Source organism: Trichomycterus rosablanca, chromosome 6 (genome assembly GCF_030014385.1).
Source record: "Trichomycterus rosablanca isolate fTriRos1 chromosome 6, fTriRos1.hap1, whole genome shotgun sequence".
Classification (NCBI taxonomy): Eukaryota; Metazoa; Chordata; class Actinopteri; order Siluriformes; family Trichomycteridae; genus Trichomycterus; species Trichomycterus rosablanca.
The window spans coordinates 10,640,064-10,666,338 of record NC_085993.1 but is presented as its reverse complement, the minus strand read 5'-3'; the positions used below and the strand labels follow the sequence as shown (position 1 = coordinate 10,666,338).

At 41.5% G+C, this 26,275-nt stretch overlaps 1 long non-coding RNA gene across 1 annotated transcript in view; it reads left to right on the top strand.

Moving 5' to 3' along the window:
* Nucleotides 1-26,275, top strand: part of LOC134316879 (uncharacterized) — a 72,687-nt gene that overhangs the window by 652 nt on the left and 45,760 nt on the right. The window lies entirely within an intron of this gene.

Genomic DNA, 26,275 nt, shown 5'->3' with positions numbered 1-26,275 from the left:
CACTTCCTTACAGATTTAGACTGTTTATCCAGGTGTTTAAAACTTTTATTTTGGGTGGGGAAACAAATGAACGGAATACCGTGACTGTAGTTCATACCAGTTGCACCACGGTACTTGTTTGAACGCGTTCCAAACTGCTCAGGGTTCTGCACTACAAGTGTTTTCTTTTTAAACAAAGATCAGCATTAACCCTTTAGAAACACCCTTTAACTAAACCATGGTTTTACCTGGCAAAGACCTGACCAGGTATCCTAGCTTACCTTAGCAGGTCTTAGCAGAGGACGGTACTCAGTCTAGTGTTGAGATCACTGTATGGATTTCTGTTACATCATGCAGTGTGTCGGCCAGCTGATATTGGCTTTGTTTTTTAATTTAGAAGAGTCGAGATTAAACAAATAAGGACTTTAAATGTCTGTTAGACATTGCCTTACAAATTTAGACTATTGGTCAAGCTAATTGGGCTAATGTTAAACAATGTACGGAATACCATGGTTCTGTTAGCCTGTCAGCTATATCATCCAAGTTTTATACACTGCCTGGCCAAAAAACAGGTCACCACCTGGATTTAACTAAGCAAATATGTAAGAGCCTCCCATTGGATAATTACTGCTTGGGTGATTGTTTTAGCTGGCAACAAGTTATTTAATCCTAACTGATGCAGTGAGTAGCTTCTCATTTGTTAAACAACCATGTCGAAAGACACATCCTGTTCTCTTGGAAAAGATGTTAATCTGTTTCATTATTGGCATGCATCAAGCAAAGAAAACATCTAAGGAGATCGCTGAAACTACTAAAATCGAGTTAAGAACTGCCCAACGCATTATTAAAAAGTGGAAGGACAGTGGGGAAACAACATCTTCGAGGAAGGAATGTGGTCAAAAAAAAATCTTGAATGATCGTGATCGGCGATCACTTGAACGTTTGGTGAAATCAAATCGTAGAAAAACAACAGTAGAACTCAGGGATATGTTTAATAGTGAAAGTAAGAGCATTTCCACACACACAATGCGAAGGGAACTCAAGGGATTTGGACTAAACAGCTGTGTAGCCTTAAGAAAACCACTTGTCAGTGAGGCTAACCGGCAAAAACGGCTTCAATTTGCTAGGGAGCATAAAGATTGTGGTCATCATGTGGTCTGTTGAGTCCAGATTGTGAAAGAGTGGTTCAGGGAGCTTGAGACATCATTTTCACACATGGATTGGCCACCACAGAGTCCAGACCTGAACCCCATTGAGAATCTTTGGGGTGTGCTGGAGAAGATTTTGCGCAGTGGTCCAAATCTCCCATCATCAATACAAGATCTTGGGGAAAAATTAATGCAACTCTGGACAGAAATAAATGTTGTGACATTGCAGAAGCTTGTGGAAACGATGCCACAGCGAATGCGTGCCGTAATCAAAGCTAAAGGCGGTCCAATGAAATATTAGAGTGTGTGACCTTTTTTTTTTTGGCCAGGCAGTGTATTAAACAAAGGCTAGCACTGACTTTATTTTTCAAGATAACACTGTTCCCTACATGTCAGCTAAAAAGCAGACCAAATAGCCCAGTACAAATGCCTAATTTGTCCCCTTTATAGGGAAAATGCTTTAAAACAATTTTGCTAAAATCAAAGGTCAGACACTGAGACTGAGAGGTGATGTAACTGCCCTGCTGTTGGTCTGCCCAGTGTGTCAGTTTAAAGATTGGACACACTTTATGACCCAATTGACTAATGGAAACAGGGGGAGAACACTATTTTATTGGCTGTTTAAATTGAAGCCGGCTGGTGATAACTGAAAGTCTCTGCTAGGTTAAAACTGCCTGTGTTTCCAGCTGCATACTACCTACTAAGCATTTGGCATGTGGTTAGTCAAAGCTATGTACAACTGAGACAGAATGCAACCCACACAACTGAAGGTTTAGGACCTTGCTCATGAGTCCAGTTCCCCCTTTTCCATTCCCTACAGTACGGTATGCATCAATCATCAATCCAGAACTATCTATGCTGTACCTAATGTGTAATCTTTGAAGGTGAGACTAGGACATCGTTTTTCACCAGACATTGGGAACAAATACGTCACGATAATTGTAAACAGTAAAAGTAGCGACAACAGGATGGTTTTGGGTTTGTTGTAGTGTTTAATCTCCTGTAGTTCTGTCCATGTATCTATTTTGTATTTATCTGGTCATAATACCGCTTTCATATAATCTGTTGAAGTTTAGTTTTATATATAGTGTTTGTATTGTCTCACCCAGCTAGTTTGACCAATCAGTGGTCTGCACTGTTGCTCACTCCACCCATACGGTGTACTCTAGAACATTTGGTCTTTGGTCAGACTCAGCGTGGGTAATAGGTACATAACACGTCACTTGGGCACTGTAGTGGAAAAGTAGCACACAACAGTGGCCGCTTCAGACTACACCCATCAACGTTTAAATCAGTTCCACAGTATATTAAATCAGAACACACTACAGTCTCTACATTTCTGTTTTGGCATACCATTCACTACACTGTGTAGTGTGTGGTTTGGCTGAAGCCTAACCTGTGTGTTCTGTAGAATGAACCAGGTGTGCTGAGTCTGTTGGGTGTGGCCAATACAATAAAACAGGAATGCCGCATTATCAACAGATCAAAACGTATGTCTGAAACCACAGATTGCTGTAATAATCATGTCCACAGGCTAGAGGTGTGCAATATGCCAAATATTCGACTACAGTAGGTTTTATAAACCATACATTTATTGGGTTTTTTTTTGTTGTGAAACATAGTTTGAAATTAAAATGCCAGCAAAACAGTTGTGCCACCAGGCTATAAGTTATATTTGCTGGTTAAGACTTACTTTGGCAAGTTTTGCATATTTAGAAGCATTATTATTATTATTTTAGGCCTGTTGTAATGATAAAAATTGAACTGACGAGTCATTTTCATGAATAAATGCACTTTCAGGTTTGACTGAACAGTAAATGCTCCATGGTTTTCCATTATAGACATAGAGGGTATTGCATTCAATTAGAAAGTCACAGTTATCTGAAAATCTGTCTGTTATCAATGTCCACTTTAGCCTCACTTTCACAAGTGAATGTGACGAGATAGCCAATACAGGAGCTCTTGACCCTGTAGTGCTTTTGTCCCTGAACTGATCTATGTATTTGGACAGCACAATCTTATCTAGGCACTGGTGAGAAAGGGGAAATTATTGCTCACCAAGTGCACCGACCCTGTGTGGTATTATTCAGTGTTTGTGTATGCAGGTGGGGGTGGGGTGTTTTTCTCCTAGGCATGGAGTTAAAATTAGGCCCTTTGGGAGATTCACAAATTAGCAGACCTGGTAAAAGGGTGTGTTGGTTAATGAGTAATAGGAAAACGTTGGGCTAAGTGAGGTATATGGGAACAAAATTTGACAGGATGCATTGCCGTGTCACACAACCCGTTTTAATTGATTATTTTTCCTGAGTTTGTACCCATCTGGTCCTGGTCTGAGTTTCTTCCAACTGTAAAGGAATAAAATGAGATTTTACGGCAAGCTTTCATCCAGAGAATAGCAGGCTTCTTTCTGATCTCTGTACATCAAAATTGCTATTCTGTCCCTTGGTGAAACTGGGTCATTGTTTCTAAAAATTTTTCATGCATCTTTGTTGTAATGCCTGATGGTTTGAAATGGTTGTTCCAGATTTTTCTTTATGCTACGGCTGAATAAACAGGCCATTGTTTCAATTATTAATGCGGGATACATGGATTAAACAGCAGGGCTGTGCTTTAAAAAGTAAATTGTTTATACTGCCCAGTTTTATCAAAATGTTCTGATGTGCCATTTCAAAACACAATAACAGCACTTTCTTTTTTGCTAATAGAATAGAATACAATACTTTGTCACTCCACAGCGAAATTGAAAGCAGACCTGTTGGTGCTATCATACAAGATATAACATTTTGTGCGAGGAGTACACATACACTATAATTAAGTACATTTAAGGCGCTTGAAACTGTAAACATTGTTCAGTAGATTATTGCACAATACACATGACAATATGTGAGGTACACATAATACCTATAATATGTCATGCTTTGATGTTTGATATTTTGGGAGCTGTATTATACCCCTTTTTACTGCATGCTACCCTATGGTGCTGTACGGTTTAAATTTGTGGTCTCACATTCAGTGCTTAATTTGGTTATCATACTTCACCTGGGACCAAGCATACTAAAGCAGGTTCTATGGTTGGAGCAAGAAAAAGTGCAGATCATTGATTGGCCACTAAGTGAGAAAATACAAGTGACGTATCTAAAACCCAGCTGCAATACATTTTATTGAAGTGATTTCAATAAAAAACTTTTTTGCTCTTAGTGTTTGGTGGAGCGAAAGCGAACATTAGGCATTCTTTTATGCAATTGCAAACATACCATAGTACATTAGGTACAGCATGGATAGCTCTGGATTTGAATGCATACCATGTTGTGCTGCATGTTATTTTGCAAAGGATGATTTGTGTGGTGTTTGTCTGATCTGGAACTTTCAAAAGGTAAAATGAGTGAGTTGGGCAAATTGGAATGTGTCTGGAATCGAGTCTGATAATGATCCAGCTCTTTAAAACAAGATTGGATTGGGCCAGTGATAGTAGAATGTGATAGTAGGATGTATTTATGTATGTTCACACACGAGCGATTGTTGGTTTTCTAGGTTAATTGTGGTCTTTGACTATGCTGCTATTTTTTGTTTGACCCAGAAGCGTTAGCAGGATAAACAGTAAAAATCGCCCATTTGTATGAACAGATTAACTGTATGTTAATTGCCAAACCATGGATGGAAAATTCATGTAGATATAATATCTGTAGTTTTCTTACTAATACTTGACTGATGAACTAGGTAACTAGCTGTTCATACATTTGAGGAAATGAAATGTCTTGTGACGTGATTAATTATGGTTCCAGGCAACCAAAACATGCATCTCTACAAGCACTTTAAAGCATTTTCCTAGTCACTGAGCTAGCTAATGATTTCATTCCTTGTACACTATACATAGGAAAGCACAATGCTATATATTAGCTAACCTGAGCAGCTAACTATGTGGAAGTGTCTGTCAAGCAGAGGGTACAGTTAGCTTTGTGCTAAACAGGCAGCTCACTCCAGTATCTCAAACAAAGCTTGTGATGTGTGTGTGTGTATTCTTGTATGTTAGCTTCATGGTCATTCCTGTAACCTGGACAATATCTCAGTCTGAGAGTGAGGAAAGTGGTCTTGACTTGCTATATGACCTTTAACCCCTAGTATAAATGCCACCATTACACTTTTACCAATTCAACCCTGATGGCTTGACCTGTTTCGACCTGCAAACGAAATGTAAGCCTTTTAGCATGGTAAACTGAGGAAGCGGAAAGGAGCTTTTCATGTTCAGCGGTGCCCATCATGAAACATGCACAGAGAATCAGGCTAAGAATAGCTTGCATGTTTACCATAGTTATTTTAACTCTTATTTCACGCTGTCTCAATTTTTTGGAGTGTATTGCGGGCCCCAAATTCAAACATTGTGTAAAATATACAAATCATTAAAGTTGGTCAGACAAAACATTATAAATACATCACAGATTCTTTTTTTTCCCCTCAATGTCCCAACTTTTGTTTTATTTTTGTGTTATGCTGTATTCTGTAGTTATAGTTATTCAGTAGTTGAAACTGTTTTTACACCGTTACTCTCAGTATTTATGTGTTTAAATGCAAATGTCTGGTATCTGCTGGAAGCTTTATTCACTTCTTTCTTTTTGCTTGTTGAGGACTGGAATAATAACACTCTCTTTACTTTCAGTTCAGAAACCACTTGTGTGAATCACACAACACCTAATCTTTAAGTGGGTGTATCTACAAACCCCATTTCTAGAAAAGTCAGGACATTCAGTAAAATGCAATCAAACAAGAATCTGAGAACATTCATTCAACTGACCAAAATTCAGAAGAATACATTTCTAATGGCTTGGCTAGCCAACTTCACTGTGTTTTGGAAATATTTAACACAATTTTAGAATTTGTTTCCTGCAACACACTCCAAAAAAAGTTGGGACTTTGGGATAAAATATATAAATTACACCATTCTTTATCATTCTCTAATAAGCAGGTGAATTTCTAACAGGTGAGGGTGTCTTAACTGGTTGTAAAATGTGGAACTTTGCGGGCAATGATGAGACATGGCTCACCACTTTAAATCAGTTCAAAAAACTGGGTTATTCAGGTCTTTTCTGTGTGGAGTTTGCATGTTCTGCCCGCGTCTGCGTGGGTTTCCTCCGGGAGCTTCGGTTTCCTCCCACAGTCCAAGACATGCAGGTAGAAAATTGGAGATACAAAATTGTCCATGACTGTGTCTGACATTAAACTTGTGAACTGATAAATCTTGTGTAATGAGATGTTTCTGTCATGAATGTAACCAGTGTAAAACATGACATTAAAATCCTAATAAATATATAAATAATGTTGTAAAATGATTCATTAAATTTGGAGAAATCTCAGTAAAAGAGTTTGTGTTTGAAAGATGATGTAGTTTGTGTTTGTACAGTGCAACATGTACCGTGTCTGCATTGTGGGACCTTCCTGTTTGGTCTAAATGTGTCACATCTGCACAAGGAAGATATTTCTGCATGCATGCTTTGGTCGCCTAAGATTTTACTAAGTGTGTGGCAGCAGAATTTACACCTTGACCTTGATCACAGGTTTGCTGGAGCAAATAAGCTGATTGTAGTTATTCAGGCAGGTATTCTTATATTTTCATTTGATAAGCTTGTTGGTTATCAGTTAAAATAATTCTAGAATGAACCCCAGATGTTTTGATTTAGTTGAGTAGCACTGCTGAGGAAACAGATCAGTTTTTTAGTCAGAGATTTAAGTACTATTTTCTTTTTTGTTTCTCTTGTTTTCTTAAAAGAAAACTTCAATTTTAAACCCCACCACCAAATCTTAAAACCGCCAGACTCGACACGTTTACAGATCCGTACGACTTAGAGGAATGTTTCTCATTTAAATGATCATGCATTGTGTTTTGTGTGCAACCCTTGTGAAAAGGCTCACTGAGAGCCTCTGTATTATTGTTCTTTTTGCCCAACCTAACTCCTGCACTGGTGGAAATGTATCCCATAAATCCGCTGGGTCTTGTTGCCATGCTCTTGGAAAGAATGAAAGGAATGGTTACCAAAGCAATCTGGCAAGCTGTAAAGAGCTCGCTCATCGCAAAAAGCATGTTAACTGCAGTGATGTGATCTTTTAAACTCTGGAAGCTGTCAGAAGAAGAAAGTGGAGGAAGGAGGAACGATGGAGCGAGAGATGAGTCTGGTGGGATGAAGGACCAGAAAAGCTTCAATGTTCTGCTTTTGTGTGTGTGTGTGTGTGTGCACTTATTAAAGGCCCTCTTTCCAAGTTGCTAAATCTCCAAACTCTGCTTGTTGCTTACCATATAAAGACACACTTCTGTTCGATATTAGTTATATTCAGAAAAAAAAATCATTTTAGGCAACAATTGCATAATTCAAATCATGTAAATGAGTCTGCTATTTAATGTTGGCTATGCAAATTTCTCACCGCTCTTGTTCCTTTCATATGAAGGTGGAAAACTGCAAGTTGGGCTTCGTAAGTGTTGGTGTTGCACACTAATAATCCAGTCAGTACTGGACTCTTCTGAGGTAAATCATGTCAGTATCTTAATAAAAGTCCATAATAAAGTACCCACCAGGGCAGTGGTAGATCACTGGTTAGGACTTTGGGCTATCAATCAGCAAGTTAAAGGTTTGAGTCGGATCCATTGTGATCCTGACCACGATAAAACAGTTGTAAACCATGAAAGTTAATAATGAAATGGGGCAGCACGATGGCTTGGTGGGTAGCACTGTCGCCTCACAGCAAGAAGGTCCTGGGTTTGATGGAGCGATCAGGGTCCTTTCTGTGTGGAGTTTACATGTTCTAACTGTGTCTGCGTGGGTTTCCTTCAGGAGCTCCGGTTTCCTCCCACAGTCCAAAGACCTGCAAGTGAAGTGAATTGGATATACAAAATTGTCCATGACTGTGCCACTTCTGAATCTTGTGTAATGAGTGACTATCGTTTCTGTCGTGAATGTATCCAAAGTGTGTAAAACATGACGTTAAAATCCTAATAAATAAATAAATAATAATGAAATGTCGTAAGTGAGTAAAAATGTAGGTCTATGGATAACATGTTAACATCACAACAAAAACATAATCAACACTCCACTAAAGTTTATCAAATTGTTCAAATTTTTACGAACTTAAACAGTAGCTAAACTACATACTTACCCTAGACTCCATAAATTGTCACCGCATGCTTCCCAAAATGATGCTTGCCTATCGCTTGTGGGGTTTTCTGACCTCGAAGTGGCTGGTTGCTTGGCTTGATGTGCAGGGTTGCCAGATGTTAGCAATGGCATCTATGTTGTGCATGTTTGCTGCTTTACTTATCTGTTTTTCAAGAGCGATGTCATAAAGCAGCTACACTTAAATCATTTTCTTCACCAGACCTGTGAACCTCTTAGCTGTCTGTTTACTGTTACTGTTTAGCCAGTGTTCAGCAAGGTTGGACATGATGGTTGGGGGCTGGGGGCTAGTTCATGTTCAAATACGGTCAGTCAGTATTGTGAATTGTGTTCAAGCTTGCCACTCACTGACAGCTTGCAGAATGCGGTTTGGCCGTGTATCATGTGAAGGACGTAAATGTGAGCCCGATGTCATGGTGAACGATGTAGAAACCGCTTATTGTGTGAAATCAGCCTTACCATGAGCGGTTTTGGCTGTGGCTACAAAATCAGGCCTGATTTAGCAGCCACAGGCAAAATAGCTCATTGTAAGGCTGATTTCACACAATAAGCGGTTATGGCACTGTGTATGGCATGCCGTCTTCAGAATGACAGACACACCGTGAGCCAGAGACAGAGAGAAAGACAGAAAAATAGAGAGACAGAAAGATGGGAAAGACGGAGAGAGAGAGACTGACAGACAGACAGACACATACAGAGAGAGAGACAGAAAGACAGATCCACAGATCCAGGCCTGATTTAGCAGCCACAGCCAACATCACTCATTGTAAGGCTGCTTTCACACAATAAGCAGTTATGGCACTGTGTATGGCGTGCCGTCTTCAGAATGACAGACGGACAAAGACAGACACACCTACAGAGACAGAGAAAAAACAGAGGAGAGACAGAAAGAGACACTGTGAGACACAGAGAGTGGGACAGACAAACCGAGAGCCATAGACAGAGAGAAAGACCGAGAAATAGAGAGACAGAAAGTAAGAAAGACAGAGGAACAGACAGGGAGAGAGCCACAGAGACAGACTGAGAGAAAGACAGAAACAGAAGAGACAATCTGAGAGACAGAAAGTGAGAAAGAGAGAGAGAGTGAAACAGACACATACAGAGAGAAAGACAGAAAAAGGGACAGAAAGACAGATCCACAGATCCTTGCTGATTTAGCAGCCACAGCCAACATCACTCATTGTAAGGCTGCTTTCACACAAGTGGTTATGGCACTGTGTATGGCGTGCCGTCTTCAGAATGGCACTTTGTTGGTTCATGGAATCAGTGCAGGTTAAGCTGGGTACGTCTCTCTGATGTTTCATCTGTCCTCACTTCCTTCCCATTTCACCCAGTAAGGAAATTCATTGATGAATGAGTGGGTGTACGTGATGATACTTATGGTGCATGTCACTCAAGCCAATGTGAAATGCAATGAGGGAGTTTGTGTTACTCCCCGCTTAGTAATCCCCCCTCCACCCCCTGCAGGGGGTAAAGAGAAAAAGTTGCCCAGCCTCTTTTGTATCTTTGTTGAATTGCAGGTTGAAAAGGGCAGTGAATAAAAGCCGGAGAGAGAGGGAGAGAGAGGGAGAGAGAGGGAGAGAGAGGGAGAGAGGAAAGAAATGCATTAAATAAGTAGGGGAGGATGAGTGCAGATTTCTGTGCTGCTAGACAGCAGTTGGAATCCAGCTGTTACTGTGAATTTAATGTGTGTGTGTGTGTGTGTGTGTGTGTGTGTGTGTGTGTGTGTGTGTGTGTGTGTGTGTGTGTGTGTGTGTGTGTGGTAAAGTGAAGGTGAAGTAAAATTGTGGGAACTCGAGGTCTTTTTGGTTCTCACTTCTTGATCGTGTTTGTGTGTGTTCCAGAAGCTGGCTTAGACTGGTCTTGTTTATAGTTTTTTTTTTAGTCCTACCTGTTTTGGTTGCCATTTCCTGCATTAACAGTTCAATTTAATGGACCAGCAACATTTTCCCTCACCGCAGGAACATGCCTCAACAGGTGTCTGGCTGGGATTTTGTAGAGAATGCACTGACTTGGTCTGTGTGTTAGAATAATAACGTTTTTATAACAATACACAAACGTGGGACTGGTGAAAGTGGACGAGCTGCTGCACACATGCTACTGACTGAAAAACCCAACTTATTTTTTGTTTAACATTATTCCCTTTCAATGCACTTTTCTCTCCTCTGTCCTTTTGCTGCACCCATTTGGGATAGTCACTGTGAACCCCCTACCACCTCCCCCTCCTTTGTTTTTTACGTTTATACACACACACCCAGGGTCTCTGTGTCCTGGGAAAAGGGGTTTCCATGGAGAGGATTCAATGAATGTTGGATCAGACTGCTAGAAACATTTTACCTTACTCTTAAAGTTGGATTAAACTGCTGGATGTCTCTGTCTCTGTCTGTCTGTCTGTCTGTCTGTCTGTCTGTCTGTCTGTCTGTCTCTGTGGCTCGCTCTCCCTGTCTGTCTCTTATCTTTTTATGTCTCTCTCTCTCTGTATTTATGTCTGTCTGTTTCTGTCTGTCTCTCTGTCTTTCCCACTTTCTGTCTCATAGTGTCTCTCTGTCTCTTTTTCTGTCTTTCTCTCTCTGTGTCTGTCTGTTTCTCTCTGTCTTTCCCACTTTCTGTCTCTCAGTGTCTCTCTGTCTTTTTTCTGTCTTTCTCTCTGTATGTATGTCTGTCTGTTTCTCTCTCTTTCCCACTTTCTGTCTCAGATTGTCTCTTCTTTTTTGTTTTTCTTTCTGTCTGTCTCTGTGGCTCTCTGTCTGTCTGTTTCTCTCTGTCTTTTCCACTTTCTGTCTCTCAGTGTCTCTCTGTCTTTTTTCTGTCTTTCTCTCTGTATGTATGTCTGTCTGTTTCTCTCTCTTTCCCACTTTCTGTCTCAGATTGTCTCTTCTTTTTTGTTTTTCTTTCTGTCTGTCTCTGTGGCTCTCTGTCTGTCTGTTTCTCTCTGTCTTTTCCACTTTCTGTCTCTCATAGTGTCTCTCTGTCTCTTTTTTTGTCTTTCTCTCTGTATGTATGTCTGTCTGTTTCTCTGTCTTTCCCACTTTCTGTTTCTGTCTTTCCTACTGTCTGTGTCATAGTGTCTTTCTTTTTCTGTCTTTCTCTCTGTATATCTGTCTCTGTGGCTCTTCGTCTGCCTGTCTGTTTCTCTCTGTCTCTCCCACTGTCTGTGTCTCACATTGTCTCTCTATTTCTTTTTTTGTGTCTCTCTCTGTCCCTTAGTGTCTCCTTTGTTTTCTCTGTCTCTGGTCTCAATTCAATTCAAAAGTGCTTTATTAGCATGACAAATATTCACATGTGTATTGCCAAAGCACATTTACAAACTAGATAATAAATGAAAAAGATAATTGCATACATAAACATTCATATTAATTTAAAGAATGTTCAATAACATTAGTAATTCGCCTTAACAAATGACAAACAAATTAGAACAATAAGTATATAAAGTGTGTATATGTACGTGTGGAAAAAGTATTTGTGTGTGTGTGTGTGCGTGCATTTGATGGTGTGTGTGTGTGTGTGTATGGTGTGTGTATGATGGTGTGTGTGTGCAAGTGTGTATGGGATACAGTATAAGGTCACTCACTGTCCCTCACCTCACTGTCTCTCTGTCTCTGGGTCTGTCTCTTTTGGTGTGTCATTTGGTGTGTTTGAATGCAGTTCTGCACTAGAATAGTAGGGTGGCACGGTGGCTCAGTGGGTAGCACTGTCTGCTCACAGCAAGAAGGTCCTGGGTTTGATTCCCAGGTGGGGTGGTCCGGGTCCCTTCTGTGTGGAGTTTGGATGTTCTCCCCGTGTCTGTGTGGGTTTACTCCGAGTGCTCTGGTTTCCTCCCACAGTCCAAAGACATGCAAGTGAGGTGAATTGGAGACACTAAATTGTCCCTGACCGTGTTTGATGTAACCTTGTGAACTGATGAACCTTGTGTAATGAGTAACTACCGTTCCTGTCATGAATGTAAATAAAGTGTAAAACATGAAGTTAAAATCCTAATAAACAAACAAACTGCTACTAAATGTATTACATATTTAGCCCAGGATGTTAAGAATAACATAGTTAAAACCTAAATAATCTGTTTTGCTTTGTGGCATGAAAGTAAGACAATGTGCATCAGGTAGAATCATTTTTCATATGAGACCATGTTCACCCAGTTTTAATAACCAAACAACCGAGTTCTCCAATATAACAGGTGAAAATGTTTTCTGGTGTGGTGCGGAAGTTAAAACTGGAACTAAACATAATCGTTGATGGTCATGATCATGGTTCAATGAGAAATTGTACTTCCACTGTACACTGCTGAATGATTACTCACAACACCAGCAGTTTCATAATGCAGCGCTGTTTTAAATGCATCGGTTTATTCCATGCAGCATTTTTATGAACCTACTTCTGCCATGCATACGACATGCTTTCTTGTTAGCTTTTTAGTCTTAATCACTCTTGAAGCCAAGAGCTGACTTTATTTGGCTACGCAGTGTGGAGAAGCAGTAACTGTTGTACCCTGTGTGGTGCATGTTAATACAAACTAGGAGTGAATTTGGGATTCGGTTTGCACTAGTGGGATGTAGACTGTTCATCAGCAGTTTCACATTTTGTCGTTTTAGTGTGGAATAAACGGTAGACTTACTGATCTGTAATGACATTTGTTGCCAATTATTTCATTAATGGATATTTTAATTAGTTACAGCCACCATAGTCTAATCACTGTTTTTTTCTTTTGTTTAAATGCTCATAGTACATTTAATGGTGGCAACACATTTAAAAAAAAGTTGGGACTTGGACGTAAAACGTAAAACCGTGATTCATATTTAACCCTCAGCATTAATGGTATTTTTACAGATGTGCAAGTTACCCATGCTATTAGCACTAACATGGTATCGGATACCATGACAGACATGTCAAAGTATTTACAAGCCCATGTAATTAAACTCATAAAGAAAAGCATGTTAGTTTTAATACAGTGCTGCCTGAAGGATCAAAGGTCATCACGCAGCGTAATGCCAGCTTTAATCACACAGCAGCACAACAGAAAGCTGATTTATGAGCTCGAGATTCATTGAGGAGTGTGTGTGTGTGTGTGTGTGTGTGTGTGTGTGTGTGTGTGTGTGTGTCAACACTAAAGCCATTAAACACCTCTGCCACTAGCACTCCTGGAATGTTGTCTGGTCAAAAGTAAAACTTTAATTTGGTTAAACATTGTCCAGGAGTTTCATTCAGTGTGATCTGGTAGCATTGATTAGATCTTCCACTGACTGTAGGCTGACTGTATTCTGTTAAACAAAAGACAGACAAAGGCTGATTTAAAACGCATCCTAGTCATTCTCAGTGTGCAGCACCAGCTCTGTGTACAGTTTCTAATCTGAACCCTTTGTTTCGCATTTATATAATACAAATTATGATTAAGGCCCTACCTAATTCACTGCCGTAAAAATTGTGTCTCAAACAGTCTTTTCCCATGTAATTTGCTGTAATATTAAAAATTGAAGGTCTGTATTTAGCGATTATTTAGACATTTTTCATTTGCGTAGCATTCAAATGCTTTTTGCACTAAGGCGGTCCTTGCAGTCCTACAGCAATTCAGTTAGCAATTGCTTACTCAAAATTGTCCAAGATGTCGAAGTCTAAGGCTGCTAAAACTCGACTCACAATTCATTTCTGTGGACGCTGGGGGTGTGTATCAAAACTGTCTTTGAGCATGAAGCCTCACACCATCGCTGAGTGTTTTAGGTTTATATTCATATATTATGGTAGGCTGTGCTGTGTATTGTAGCTTCAATTTATTCCATCAGTTATGAGTGTTATTTAATGACTGCTGTGAAATGTGGCACTTTTCATTGAAAAATTAGGTGTGTGAAATTTAGCACATTTTCCTGTGAATTTAATAGGGCCCTAATTATAAACAACAGAAATATTACACATAAATCCTAATCAGCAAGACTTTGTTGCCTTTAGTATGGAGTCGGGCTGCATATGTAGTCGTGTGGAATGAAAGATCATTGTCAGGAAGTGCTGCATCTGTGTTTGTTAGGGGCGGGTGCCTCACAGCGAGAAGTTCCTGGGTTCGATCTCCAGGTGGGGTGGTCTGGGTCCTTTCTGTGTGGAGTTTGCATGTTCTCCCCGTGTCTGCGTGGGTTTCCTCCCACAGTCCAAAGACATGCAAGTGAGGTGAAGTGGAGATGCTAAATTGTCCATGACTGTGTTTGATATAACTTTGTGAACTGATGAACCTTGTGTAACGAGTAACTACCGTTCCTGTCATGAATGTAACCAAAGTGTAAAACATGATGTTAAAATCCTAATAAACAAACTCTGTCCATTAAGATTAGTGTTTATTTAGTGCTTGGAATTAACTGTTTGTTACCCACATTTTAAAAGCTGAACTGGTTCTGCTCGCAGTCTTACTGTTTTACATCATTTCAATATTCACTACAATACACTAGTGTTCATCAAATAAAGAATGAAGCTGTGTTGATGTGATGTATTGTATATTTTAATTGGTTGCTATAAGCTGGTCAGGCATGTGTTGACTTCGCCGAGTGCCCTTGGGTTGACAGTTGTGGCCTGTTCAAATGTGTGTTTGGTGCCGACACAGTCGATGCTTAAAAGGTCAAAGTGTTTCATGGTGTTTAAGGCACATTTCAAATCAGAAATACTTTTCTTGACATGCTAGTAAACTGTACATCAAGTCTTGATCCACCCATGTGTGTGTGTTTGCCTGTTTTTTTGTGCTTGAGGTTTTCAAGCAACCATTTTACCACTTGTTGCCAAGCTCTGGTGGGACTGTAGTTGGCCAGCGAGGCGTCTCGTGCTGTGCAGGCCCCTATTAGAGTGCATACACACACCAGCAACCCTGTTGTTTACTAATCTGACTCTGCCTTAGAAATATCATGTAAGGTGTGTGTTTCACACCATCATGAAAATGTGCTGCCACTTAGTCATTGTACGTGTTGGTGGATTTATTCCATCTTTTTAATTGAGCATGTTTCGATATGTTCTATTGCTAGATAGTAAACGGTTCTTAACGGTTTTATATAGATATTCCATTAAAATCAAGCCCAAAGAAGAAATAGTTCACAGTTCACCTTATAAACTTGCCAATAGCACGAGCAGCTTGCTAATCTGTGAAGGCATGAATAATGCTGAGGGGTGCGTACCCATTGTTAAGCAACAAATCCAGCCTCTAGGCAATGTCTTTTTTAGGGGTGTTCCTGCTTTATTTGGGAAGACAATGCCATTCTACATTCTTCTTGTGTCACTGTGGTTTTGTAGTAAAAGAGTGCAGGTGCTAGACTGGCCTGCTTGCAGTCCAGTGCTGCCTTTCGTTTAAAGTGTGTGGTGCATTAGGAAGTGCAATATTTGACAACGGAGACCCAGGACTGTTGAGCAGAGACTGAAGTGTTTTGATATTTGGACGTTCAGGTGCTAAATAACTAAATATTTGTTTAATCATGTTGGTATCCCAATACGAAGAGTATTAAAAATGGCCTTTCCTTGTTGGCAACTGCTAAAAAAAAGGCTTGTTCTGTCTGGACTGAAAAGTAGGGCTGGGCGATTTTCACGATTAATTCGGTTAATCAGAATGAACGTTTTCACCCGATGTTAGAATGTGACAATCGCGATTGTTTACATACTTTATATTTTTACTAAAATACCAACATGACACGAGGCAGAAACTGACCAGACGCTCGCGGAATATAAATCAGGGAAAGTTTAATATAAAAAGGCAAAAACAGTGTAAAAACCAGGTCAGAGTCCAAAACCAGAGGATAAACTAAAACAGTAAACGGAAGACAACAAGGGTTATACACGGTAACGGTTAGATTCAGAAATAAGGAGCGTAAACACGATCGGTAAAACGAGACACAAACAGAAGAGTTTAATTAAGATTCACTGAATCAAACACCGCTGAACTGAATCAAAACTCCGGCGCCGATGAGCGCGATCAGTATTGGCTGACCGGGGACATGTGACGGTCCGTGGAAACATGGGAGTTGTAGTCTATATAGTTAGAAGCAGAACGTGCCCCCTCCATCCACCCCCCAATCACAAGAGGACAAAATCAAAGCTGAGGTGAGTGATTACTTCACCCCCCCTCCCCCAGTATAGATACTGATACAGACACACTCAGTGGTGGAAACAGCACAGCACAGACTCGTGTTTCTTTTAAGAAACCTGTAAAGAACTTTTTTTTAGTCCTTTTCCTAATGTAAGGTTGTTTGTGAGCTATTCTTATAAAGCATATAGATAATTCAGATTTCCATTTTGTTTTTAATTATTGTGATCGTTATTGTTATACATTTTTAGATCCTTAAAAGGATAATTATAGGTGGTGGTGGTACTATTTTTGCACTTCTGCAGTCATTTTAATTTACAATGCAAAAAAAAGTAATCTGAGTCTTATTTCAATTGCATTATACAAAAAGATTGCCCTACTGAAAAGATTGTTGTAGGGCAAGCAGGTGTCCCTGACCCTGTTTCTGTACCCGCACTCACAATTAGAAACACACCCTCAGTGGGTGGGTAAGGGGTTCAGACATTCACTACCTGAGACTGCAAAAAATTGGGAACACTTGCTGTTTTATTTTGCAGTGATTTTTCTTACTGCCTGACCTAAGTATGGACCTAAATGGATCGTTTGGGACAACCAACTTTCAGTGGTGTACTCGGGGTACTCAGCAGGAGGTCAGTGTAAACCTGATGCTAATAAACCATTAGGATTTATAAGCTACATTTTCTCACACACCAACACATAAAACAACCCTGAAGGACAGGTGATGCACTACAATGCTTTGTTTGTTTGTTTATTAGGATTTTAACGTCATGTTTTACACTTTGGTTACATCCATGACAGAAACGGTAGTTACTCCTTACACAAGGTTCATCAGTTCACAAGGTTATATCTGTCATGGACAATTTAGTGTCTCCAATTCACCTCACTTGCATGTCTTTGGACTGTGCGAGGAAACCGGAGCACCCGGAGGAAACCCACACAGACACGGGGAGAACATGTGAACTCCACACAGAAAGGACCCGGACCGCCCCACCTGGGGATCGAACCCAGGACCTTCTTGCTGTGAGGCGACAGTGCAACCCGCACAACAATGTATCTTTCATGCATGCATCCAAGATCAGCACCCTGGAACACCAGTGCTCTCCTAGCTGGCTATGAAACAGCACTGGTTGCAGATGATTTGGGGAAAGTCGCAGGATCTGTTGACCTGGAGACCTGACGCAAGCAGCGGAACAGGGTGTTTAATGCTCATTTTGGCAAAGGCCTACTTGATTACAGGTGAGCTCTAGCTTATTGAATTCCCATCATGCTCATAGAGATGGCTTAACTTCCAGGCAAGCCAGTTTGGTAGTACAGTCATGAGAACTTCTCATCGATTCAGCCTCAAGCCACCCACAGGTTCATGAGAATTGCTCTGCAGAATAGTTTCAGATTGTTTTTATATAGTTTCAAACAAATGTATTGCAGTCAGGTTTTCTTTCATCAGCATTATTGGTTCAGATGTGGGATATGAGGCACAGCCTTTGTCATCACAACAGGTGTCCTTTTATTCTAATCACTCTATTGTGTAGTTGTGCTAGGCACATATGAGGACCCTTCTGCCGGGGGCGGACGCAATGTTTGAGTTGATTGGCAGTTGAAGGCTCTGGCTGTTTGCCATCTGTTGCTTTTAGGACGACGTCACTCATCACACCAGTGTGTGGAGGCCGAATTCAGCTCATTGATTTGCATAGGATTACCACTCTCCAGCAGTGCTATCAGCCGGACGGGCGCATACATACAGACACGATCGGCTATGTCTGAGGAGGGTTGGGGGGGGGGGGGGGGGGGTTTGTGTGATGGGTTGGCATTTCGTCTGGGGTGTGTTTCTGCATTGTGCTGAGTAATTCTGGGGAAATTACCCCAACCATGAACTTGACAAGGATAAACTTGTGGTAAAACTGTCTGTTCGTATATTGGAGTCTCTCACTGTCTTCAAAAGACGATTAAAGACCGGCCTCTTTAACACTGAGGCTGAGCAATAACGTGCGCTTTGCCTTCTATAGAATCTTATTAAACAATTCCTCTAACAGGGTTTTAGCAGATTTGTACCATTGGACTGGTGCCTGGATAAACTAGAGTAAGGTAATGTTTAATGTGGAATCACTTCTGTAAGTCGCTGTGGATAGGAGCGTCTGCTAAATGGCAAAACTGTAAATGTAAAACGTAATTGGCTGCTCAGGTGGCGCGGCGGTAAAATACGCTAGCACACCAGAGCTGGGTTTTCGAATACATCATATTGAATCTCAGCTCTGCCTTCCGGCTGGGTTCACGATTGGCGGCTGTTCATTGGGTTTAGGGGCAAGTCGGATCATGGGTCCTCATAACTGGTGCAATGACGACCCCTGCGTGTATTCTGTCAATTACCCATCACGATTAAACACATACTGAGTGCCCTAAATACCAAAGGGAAAGACAAAAATTCTCCATAGCTGGAACAATGAAAGACATTTTTAACCTTGGAAGAACAGAAAAACTTTTGAACCTCCAATTACTAAATTAGGAATATACATATATCAGAGACTACGTAATGGACACAAAGCACTCACATAAACCTTTCCTGCTGTGAATGTAACTCACAAGAGTAAACATGGCGTTAAAAGATAGATAGATAGATAGATAGATAGATAGATAGATAGATAGATAGATAGATAGATAGATAGATAGACGACCCCTGCTGGCTGATTGATGCCGCCTGCACAGGGCTGAGGAATAATGCTGATCAGGGTGTGGCTCTCCGTGCACAGTGCTGATCGGTATATATGAACTCGAGGTGGAAAATGCAGTCTGTACTGAGCACGTGTCGGAGGGGGCGTGTGTCAGTTGAGAAGCGTCTTCAGTCAGCGGTGGAGGGTTGAATCAGTGGAGGATGCAATCAGGGTAACTAGGCATGACTAGATTAGGGGAGAAAATTGGGAGGAAAAAATGTAAAACATAATTTGGTGCAGCATGTTATTTAAAACCAGTTTTCAGGTTTGTGTTTAGTATTAGCAGAACAGATTACTTTAACCTTTGTGTTGTTGCATGTAGGAATTGGAGATCAGGATGGTCTTATCTGTGTCTCTTCAGGGGAAATTTGCAGTAAGTCATGACTCAGTTTAGGGAGGTGGGGTTAGTGGCTCTCATTCTGACTGTCATTGCATAAACACACAACACATTTAGTATGTGTCAGTATAATGAACTATACGCTTCATTTACCATGAGGCTGGGTGGATATTGTTGCTTTCTGCTGGCTGTGCCACGGAGTGCCAAGCTTAAAAAACAATACTCAATATTGACCGAGTTTATTCACAGGAGTCCATGAGTGAGTCCACAAAACTTCATAGCTTCAATCAAAGAGCACATTTAATCTTATCAAAGAGCTACTAAGCCACAAGAAGTGACTACAGGATCAGGAAACGTACGATTGCTATTTAAAATGCAAACCTGGTTTCACAGCTCAATAGTCGCCGTGCAGGATTTTCCTCACAATGTCATGCTGGATTTAAGGTGGAATAAAACATGACAGTGAGCATCGGTTTCTCCCTGTTGTTTCTGGGCACCATTTCTGTCCACTTTAAATAAATAGTTTGTCTTGTTGGTGGCACTTTAAAAAGGTCAGCAGTACACTGGGTCAAAGTTTAATCAGACTAAACTTTGAGTGCAGAGGCAAGGGGTAAAAACCGAGCATGGACGCGGCTAGTCGGCACAACGCACAGTGCTTAAAGTAGTACAATGGCAAGGTTGGCGGCATCACATGTGCAGTTACAGGCTACTTCTTTCCATTTCCCACAGGCAAAGTCTCACAGAAAGCCAGATCACACTCATGGTGCAATAAACCCCCAGCAGAGATTGCAATGCAGCAGACACGAGGTGCGGTGAAGACCTCCGTCCATCAGGCACACCTAATCATGCCTTTGGGACACCCGACCTGGTTGACAACACAGTTGAAATTTGAATATGAGAACACAAGATCTCAGTGGTGGTGGTCCAGCACCAATTAGCTACTGTGTTTGCAAATTGTAGCCAGTTGTTCATTGATAATAGCAGTGTGCGGCAAGAAAGAGCCACGTGTTAAACCCTCATGGACGTCTACTGACACACATGGAGTAGCAGAGCTCAGAGGATGTGTTAAACCCTGATGACTTGATGTGAACCAGCTGTCGTAATCCCTGGTAGCAACATCTGCACCCGAACACACACACACACGATAGTACAGTATATATTCTTATGCAGTTGTGTAGCACATTGAACTGTCCGTCTCCAACTGGAACGATGATTTTTTTCCAGTCTTTTTCAAATCTTCAACACTCAACACCTGTCGGCCTTGTGCTTTTTCTTTTCCATGTCCTCACTGTGTCTCTGCTGGTGTGTGACTTCCTCGTTCTTTGATTTGTACCAGCATGCGTGGTTAATGTGTGGCTGTAATGCATTCTTCCACTTTAGGGGTAAAACCGAAAATTTTAATCAGCAACTCCTAAATATAAAAACACACTTGCTGCCCAGGCTACTGAAAATATCTATAATGTGTAGGTTTTTGTTGTCATATGTATTAAAATGAGCTCGGTCCATGTGTTTGTAGACTGTAGTTCTGGACATACACCGATCAGCCATAACATTAAAACCACACTCACTGTCCATTTTATCAGCTCCACTTACCATATAGAAACACTTTGTAGTTCTACAATTACTGACTGTAGTCCATCTGTTTCTCTGTATGCTTTGTTAGCCCCCTTTCACCCTGTTCTTCAATGGTCAGGACTCTCCCAGGACCACTACAGAGTAGGTATTATTTGGATGGTGGATCATTCTCAGCACTGCAGTGACACTGACATGGTGGTGGTGTGTTAGTGTGTGTTGTGCTGGTATGGGTGGATCAGACACAGCTCTCAGTTTTTAAATACAGTGTCCACTCACTGTCCACTCTATTAGACACTCCTACCTAGTTGGTTCACCTTGTAGATGTAAAGTCAGAGACGATCACTCATCTATTGCTGCTGTTTGAGTCGGTCATCTTCTAGACCTTCATCAGTGGTCACAGGGTGCTGCCCACGAGGCGCTGTTGGCTGGATATTTTTGGTTGTTGGACTATTCTCAGTCCAGCAGTGACAGTAAGGTGTTTAAAAACTCCATCAGCATTGCTGTGTCTGATCCACTCATACCAGCACAACACACACTAACACACCACCACCATGTCAGTGTCACTGCAGTGCTGAGAATGATCCACCACCTAAATAATACCTCCTCTATGGTGGTCCTGTGGGGGTCCTGACCATTGAAGAACAGGGTGAAAGCAGTCTAATAAAGCATGTAGAGAAACAGATGGACTACAGTCAGTAATTGTAGAACTTCAAAGTGCTTCTATATGGTACGTGGAGCTGATAAAATGGACCGTGAGTGTAGAAACAAGGAGGTGGTTTTAATGTTGTGGCTGATCGGTGTATGTATTATATATTTAATACCGAGCTATAGGAGTCATTGGTGGGAACGCAGATGTTTCTTTGTGCAGTTTGTCATCCTGCATGTTGCCTGTCTAATTTGTGGCTTCAGATACTGGTCACAGAGATCATTCTTTAATTTAGGTCAGGGTCATTGTTATGGTTGGGATCATCCTGGTTCCGAGGGTGAGCATGTATCATTGGACAGGCTATGTGCACTCACAGCCTGGCAGCTGGTTCAGCTGCTGAAGATTCGAATCAATACTGGGACCCAAATGCTCAACCACTGCTTCATTTTAATCAGGGTTGTGGGGACTTTAATGTCACCCAGAAACATTGGCGCAGTGTACACACGAGTACACCTCTGACAAGGTGTTGGTGTATTGTATGGCACCGTGCTCTTAGCCATTTATTCACAGGACCCAGCTGACACATGGAAAACATGCAAAGCTTCATCCAGCGAGCAGAGCTGGGGTTTGAAACCCACTTCCCAGGGCCCTAGTGGTTTAGAAATTACACCAGAGCTACTCTGGTTTTACTACCAAGATTTACTTTAAACATCTATTGAATTCTTGATAAATGTGTAGAAGAAATATTTAGCAGAGGGTGTTTGGCAAAGATCTGACTTTGAATAGTAAAATCTATTTGTATAAATAATCAAATCATTTGACCGTCGGTTTGTTTTGCTTTTATCTAGACAAAATGTGCCGAAGCTGCGCTGCACATTTACGACGACCTTTTGAATCCAGCTGTTTGAGCCAGATCCAGATGTATCAGTGGTCATGCACATGTTTCATTTCACGCATGGAGCACCGTTTCCATTTAGCAGCATGCTACTGGAAATGGCTCAGAAAATCAATTTCTGTCTTGATTTTGACTTGCTAAACCTTCTGTGCGGGTCATGCCAATTGAAACCAAACACACTGTACATATATACCCCCCCCCCCCCCCCCCCCCCTTTTTTTCTCCCACTTTTAGCGCATCCGATTTCTGCCGGTCAATCATCCTCTCACTAATGCTGGTCCCTGCTCCTGATTGGTGAGGACGAGGCTGCTCCACGCCCCTCAGACACGTGCACAGCAATCGAACATCTTATCACTTACACTTGACGAGTGCAGTGCAGTACAGCGCTGTGTACGGAGAGCCACACCCTCTACCGCACTCCTTTCCCATCTCCGTGCAGGCGCCACCAACCAGCCAGCAGAGGTCGTAATCGCACTAGTCTGAGAGAGAGTCCCCATCCGGCTTAATCCCGCCCCTATCTGAATAACAGGCCAATCGTTGTTCATGTGGCCGCTCAGCCTCGGCCGGCAGGCAGAGCCAAGATTCATTACGATGTATTCGAGATCTCAGCTCTGGTGAACAGCGTGTGTTTTTACCGCTGCGCCACCTGAGCGGACACTGTGGACCAGCCAGATGTTTGGCACAAGCTTCAATCCACACAACTTTCCAGGAGCGACTGCAGCAGAACTAAAAAAGCTTCTGGTTAGTTGGTTTAAATTCAAGTAATCATCCAGTGTTATTGAGAAGGTTCCTGAAGTGGAAACAGGGTTTCTGTTTGTAGTGTTTACTGCTTTCAGCAAGACCACAGAATGGAGCTCTAAATCTGTCCATATTGATCATGGTGGTTTACTGATCAATCAATATAGCTGCATGTCCTAGATAACAGACAGCACCAGAGTTCTGCCCCCTCTGCCTAGCTGATGAAGAAACCCTGAACCACACTATAAATTTTAGGATCATGTTTGGGGGTGGGGGGTTTGTGGTGGCGTTTCCCTCAGTTTCTCTCAGGGTAGTGTTTTCAAGTTCCATCCCTTCAGTACTATTACATTAACAGTATTTAGCAGAAACTAGGGATGTAACGATACACTCTACCCACAATGCAATGCGATTCACGATACTGGGTTCACGATACGATTTTTTCCCAGATTTTTTTTAAACAAAATAAAATTGAAGACAAATTATGACAAAGTTTCCTTTTATAATTTCTCTTTAAAATAATCAAATAGCCGCTCAGGTGGCGCAGCGGTAAAAACACACGCTGTTCACCAGAGCTGAGATCTCAAATACATCGTATCGAATCTTGGCTCTGCCTGCCGGCCGAGGCTGAGCGGCCACATGAACAACGATTGGCCTGTTATTCAGATAGGGGCGGGATTAAGCCGGATGGGGACTCTCTCTCAGACTAGTGCGATTACGACCTCTGTGGGCTGGTTGGTGGAGCCTGCACGGAGATGGGAAAGGAGTGCGGTAGAGGGTGTGGCTCTCCGTACACAGCGCTGTACTGCACTGCACTCGTCAAGTGTAGGTGATAAGATGTTCGATTGCTGTGCACGTGTCTGAGGGGCGTGGAGCAGCCTCGTCCTCCCCAATCAGGAGCAGGGACCAGCATTAGTGAGAGGATGATTGACAGGCAGAAATCGGATGCGCTAAAAGTGGGAGAAAAAGGGGGAAAAATTAAAATAATAATAATAAAATAAAATACTGTATTTGTTCTTATCGTTTATTCATCTAAATAATGCATGTCCTTTTATTTCTGAGGTAGGTACAAACTGTGTAAAACAATGCTGCACATTTCCCTTTTTGTGTTAAAAAAAACTAAAATGAAAATTTAAAACAAATCCCACATTATGTAAATAAATAAATAATACAAATAAAGAAAGTATCCCCACATAAATAAATTTGGCTGGAAAATTCCGAACCTGGCAACCCTGTAGTGACGTCAACCAGTCGAGGTGAATAGCTCCAGTGCCCTCTGCTGTTTAAAGGGAATATTGATTCATTATACATGTAAACCGATTTGAATCAGTACACATGTGAATCGATTTTTAACTGTCTTGTGGTGCATCGTTACATCCCTAGCAGAAACTCATCCAAAGTGACTTTTTTGACAATTGCGACAGAATGCAGTACAAGCGCCTGAAGATTAAGGGCCTTGCTCAGGGGCCCAACAATAACAACTTGGCTGTTGTGCAGCTTGAATCATCAACCCTCTTAGCACTAGTCCAGAAGCTTAACCACAGAGCTGTTTCAATTCTTTTGCCTTTAGCACCAGCTCTTGCTGACTGATGAGAGCGCCAGAATAGCACCACTCACTGGAAGGTTCTTTCACATCAGCCAGCAGTGGATTCTTACAGAGATCAGACTCTGCTCCATGTGAATCCTTTACCTTGGGTGCCAATTCCTCAACCAGACACAATGCTCACATTGTGCAAACCTGATCTGTCCGTCCCTCCCTCAGTCTTGGCCAGTTGTGCATGTTGGACGCCGGGCTAGGTTAATAGCACAGCTCAGATTTGAACATTTTGACATATTATTCTCTATGGTACATAAATATTGTTTTTCATTTTGTGTATGAAGTGAAATGGGCTGAATAAACTGAAAACAATATTACTAGGGATGTAACGATGCACCACACGACAGTTAAAAATCGATTCACATGTGTAACGATTCAAATCAGTTTACATGTATAATGAATCGATATTCACTTTAAACAGCAGAGGGCACGGGCGCTATTCACCTCGACTGGTTGACGTCACTACAGGGTTGCCAGGTTCGAAATTTTCCAGCCAAATGTATTTATGTTGGGATACTTTCTCTATTTGTATTATTTGTTTATTCATCAAAAAATCGTATCGTGAACCCAGTATCGTGAATCGCATCGTGGTTAGAGTGTATCGTAACATCCCTAAATATTAGGCGATGCTGTGTGTTAAAGGTTAGCCTAAATGACATTTTCGGTGCGTAGCAATATTGTTTTGTTAAATGACGTGTGACTAGAGATGCTGTCCTTGCCATGCTGATGTTTTGTCTTGAATAAACTGGACTTTTACATACGAAGACCTCGTGTTCTGTAAACCCTCTAACCCTCCAAAACATGGCCATGACTACCTCGGTGGTTACCGAAGCCCCGCTGCAGGCCTGAAGGTCCACGTTTGCTGAGTTGACGTTGCTTATTCTTGACGTGCTTCTGCTTGAACTGAAACAGAAGGTTAGAGCTGTGTGCTAGCGCTTCTCACGCAGACAAATGAGTTGTGGAATCGGAGTGAGCCGTGTCATTGTGCCGAGTGCCCCCGGCGCCCCGGCTTGTTTTTGTTCATTCAGACAGAAAAGACCTCGGAGCACCATACTCCCCCTTTTTATATTCCTTTTGGACGTTGTAATTCAATAATGAGTCCAGGCCCAGCAGGGTTTTTGGACAGGGTGGAAGGTTCGGCCAAAATTCTGAACGCTTTTATGGGTTTCACGCTGGCTAAACGTATGTTTCCCAAGCAAAGCGAAACTGTCTGTTTAGCTACATCGTTTTTAATAGTCAGAACATTGCTAATCAGTCCTGTAACACTGTAATTATGTTGGTGGAACGTTTGTGAAATGTTCAGCGATTAGACGGATGTGAAGTGCAGCTGGAAGCATTTTCCTCACTGATGGCCGTGATATTGAGCTGAACGTGATACTGAACGCTTCGTCATTAAACTATTTACACCGATCAGCCATAACATTAGAACCACCTCCTTGTTTCTACACACACTGTCCATTTTA